Raw genomic sequence first — 3,999 nt, forward strand, 5'->3', positions numbered from 1 at the left:
AAATCCCAAATGCCAAATCCCCCCTCCCCCCACCGTCGTCGATCCCCACTGCCAACGCCGTCGCCCCCCCCAACGCCGCCGCTCTAGCCTTCCCTCCCTTCCTTCGCCACCGCTCCCACCATCCCTCCCTTCCTCGTCGCTAGATCTGTCCATCATTTCGATTTGTGGTTCGGTTGTTCAAATCCTCACAACGAGGAGACGGACAAGGTGAGGGATTGTGAGTTTGTATTAGGAATTTTGGGATTTAGGGCTTGTATTCTGTTGAATTTTTTATGTTATGTTCGTGTAGTGTTTGTTTGGAATGGTTGATTTCGGTTTTGTTTGGATTTTTCACGATGAAGAAAAAATGAATTGTATTTGAACCTGAAGAAGCTCCTTAGTGGTTGAGAAGCCTAGCTTTTTTTCTTTTCCTTCTAGGCCGCTGGGAAATTCCCCCATATCATACTTGAAACCGAGTAGGTTACCTTCTAAAGTGCTTGCTTGGTAGTGGCATATGCTCTTTCGTGGAAGGCCACCTACCTTTCAGAGTCAACCTATACCTTCTTTCTTAGTAATGCCCTTATCATTTTTCTTCATCCTTCATTCGTAATGTGCCTGCTGCGATAGCCTCCTGTGCTGCGATATAGCTCGGGCCTCTAGTGAGTGAGAACATGGGCTTTTCTGGTCTTCAATGAGTAAAGAAGAGAGCATGGCCAATTCTTTCGATGGTTAGGAGGTTTGTTTACAAATAGGGTTAACAATTTTATGTTTCCTATCAACTGACGTCTGGGATACTTTCTCTCATGCAAATTTGATTAACTTGTTGATTTGTTTATTTCTGCATTGGATGGAATGGATATGTCCACCTTGATATTCTTTTACTTGGGAACTCTGTTACTTGTAAGGAGACGATACTCATTTATAGTCTAAAGTTACTGGCAGCTTTCAGATAAAAATGGATAACTAAAGAGTCTCGAGTCCTGCAAAATGTTTAGGTTTAATGACAAAAAGCTTCAGTAGTTCTAAAGGCTTTCCGTTCACTGTGTGCACATTGCCTTCATTTCCTGCATTCTTGTTATTGTAAGTTACAAAAAATGAACTGGCAGGTATGCAACCCTTTGTATACGTGAGAATCCAAGATCCCTATTCATTGCTACCAACTGTGATGCAATAGGACACGACTGATTTACAAAAGTGGCTTGGTAATCCTTCACTAGGCACCCCTTGTCTTCCATATTATCTAGGTGATCCGAGTATTTGCCACTATGCATAAATGACATCTTTTATTTGTTGAGTTTTGGTTTCAGGTGCAAGACGTATGGTTGCTACCATTTGTGGATCAACTGAAAAGGAGCCTATCGTAGTTGGGAAACCATCTACATTTATGATGGATTTCTTATTACAGAAGTACGCATAATGTTCATTTTTTATTTTCCATATTAGATTTCTATTGTGTTAGTTTTGCGCTTTGCTATGAAGCTCAATTTTGTAGGTAACCATTATACAATAATCAAGATCAGGAGCTATATGATACACAATTTAGAATGTAAAAGTGGATTTAGAGTGATAGGTTCCAATTGAAGCCATTTGTCATATGGGATGTTTGACCTATTAATATACCTTCTGAAGGGTCAGAATTTGTTAATTTTCAAGAATAAAAGGAATATGCTATTTACAGGAAAAAAAAAGACATTAATATGCATATGCATTGATAGTGAATAGTTTGCTACCCCTTAATATATCGCTTTCTCCCTGCGTATTACACTCTATGTGATGTCATATGGATAATTAAGAATTGATGCATCTTTTATTAATTGTAGCTTATTCAGCACCCTAATTATGTTAAGAGTCCCAATAGAGATCTATATTAAGGATTTATTTGTTTTTGTTCAATTAAGTTATTTATTTATAAAAAACCTAATAAAAATATACATGTTAAAATAATTTTTTTTCTCCACCCCTCCATTTTACTTCTGGGCAGATAAATGGAAAAAGGGCGGTTTGGCCAAGCTAAAGTAGAAGGAGACCTAAGAAGATAGTGGCATGGAACTTTAAGATGGTGTGCAACTTGTTAAATAAGAGGGTATCAAACAATTGAATTTTGGACAACATTTAATAGGGAAATAGGTGGCCATTGGCCAAGTTGGTTGATCTCTAGTGTCATATATATAATGATTTGTATTGATTTATTTGTTTTAATTATACCTTATGTTTGAATTGCAGATATTGGACTTTCTAACCTAGTGATTGTAGGGCTCTCTTCAAGAGACTTGTTGTCAAACTCATTTGTTAAATAGGATAATTTTCTTTCATTTTAAGTTTTGTTTTAGCTCATTTAGTTTATGTGAGTTAGTTTTAACTTATGCAAGGAGAAACACCATATTTGTTTTTGTTTAGATTGTTCAAGATTATTAATTTATCCAAAGTAATTATCAATTATCCAGTAATATTAATTCCAATAGTTGTGATATGTTATGTGCTCCTATTTGAGTCACAATTTTTTCTTTTCTTGCTTGGATTACTTTGTTGCTAATTATTATAAGAGCACAATTCTTAAAAATATCATGCAATACTAGATTATTGAAAAATATTTCAATTTTGACAAAAATATTTTTCGCTTTTTATGATTTTGTGAAAAAATAATTTCATCATTGTTAATATTTTCTTATTAAAAAAATTTGTCACTTGTATGAATTATTGACATAAATATATTTGTCACTATTAGGACATTGACAAAAATATTTTGTCACTATTGAATAATTTTGAAAAATTTGTTGTCACTTTTTTTATATTATCAAAAAAAGATTTGTCACAATATTAAATGATTGACAAAATTATTTGTCATTACAAAATGTGCAATAAAAATTTATTGTCAAATTAGCTAAAAAGTGACAAAATTTAGTTTATTACATTAAAAATTATGTTCAATACATTTTGTCACTATTTAAATTGTGACAATATTTTTCTCACAAAATACACTTTGTCACGATAAAACATACGATTTGTATCTAAAATTTAGATTTATTGTGACTAAATAGTATCTATTGTGACAAAAATATTTTCTTTTACAACAAAATAATTTGTCATAATAAGCTAGTTTAAGTGACAAAATACTGTTTGTCACAAAAAAAATTGAAAATATTATGACAAAATTGAGTTTTGTCACAATATACTTATTAAGACAAGGTTGTTGTGCCCAAATTTTGGCATTTGACCGTCTCCACAGTTCACTATGTAGCTCTAACTCATGGGTCTCACACCCCTACTGCGAGTCAGCCTACAAGTTGCTCTGGTCATTAGTCATAAGCCTATCACTAGTCCTCTGCCTTGGTCCCTAAGCTTAGATCCATTGTCATAAGCCACACACTTATGGTGTTATCGTTATACTAGAGCCTCTTCATCCCGTCTCCGAGAGTCACAATGGTCCTTTCCTTTGTCACTTCTAGTACTTTTTTTAGTACTAACCTTAACTCCCAATCTCATGAACCCACAATCTTCTAGGTTACCCATCTTTGAATCAAACCTCAAGATCCTTGAATTACACGCTTCATAATCATGGTTACCAAATCAACCTTACATTCGAACCATATCATCGGATCTTAACTTTCATAGCTAGGTCATTCCGACCAGTGGTTTGTCACTTCACAAGGTTAATATCCTCAAATCAAATCACATTACATGGCTCCAACCATCTTCGGTGAACAACCGAACCTCAAGAACCTCCAAGGACTCTTCACCTAAGTATACCTTAAATCTCAATAATAATTCAAGTCCCCATGCGGTTTGCACAAGGCATAACCTATCCATGACTCAATCATTCTAAACTTCCAATAGTACCCTTGAATCTCCAATCGAAGTTTTAGCTAGTTTGCTCTGATAATTACCAAACTTTGATACCACTTTATGATGCCCCGACCTTTAATATCGAGTGTCACCGTAACCCACGATTACAATCCTAATCTATCTTGAAGAACTACTATGCCTTGCCAACATAAAATATAATAATAATATGGGCGCCCT

The 3,999-nt window shown here is 34.7% G+C and overlaps 1 long non-coding RNA gene across 1 annotated transcript; it reads left to right on the top strand.

Moving 5' to 3' along the window:
- Window positions 1–369: 369 nt before the first annotated feature.
- Window positions 370–1,392, top strand: LOC127806757 (uncharacterized). Its single transcript, XR_008024498.1, has 3 exons — window positions 370–715; window positions 1,086–1,181; window positions 1,287–1,392. It is a non-coding gene; the product is annotated as an uncharacterized LOC127806757 (long non-coding RNA).
- The last annotated feature ends 2,607 nt before the right edge of the window (window positions 1,393–3,999 follow it).

This window comes from Diospyros lotus, chromosome 7, assembly GCF_014633365.1.
Source record: "Diospyros lotus cultivar Yz01 chromosome 7, ASM1463336v1, whole genome shotgun sequence".
Taxonomy (NCBI): Eukaryota; Viridiplantae; Streptophyta; class Magnoliopsida; order Ericales; family Ebenaceae; genus Diospyros; species Diospyros lotus.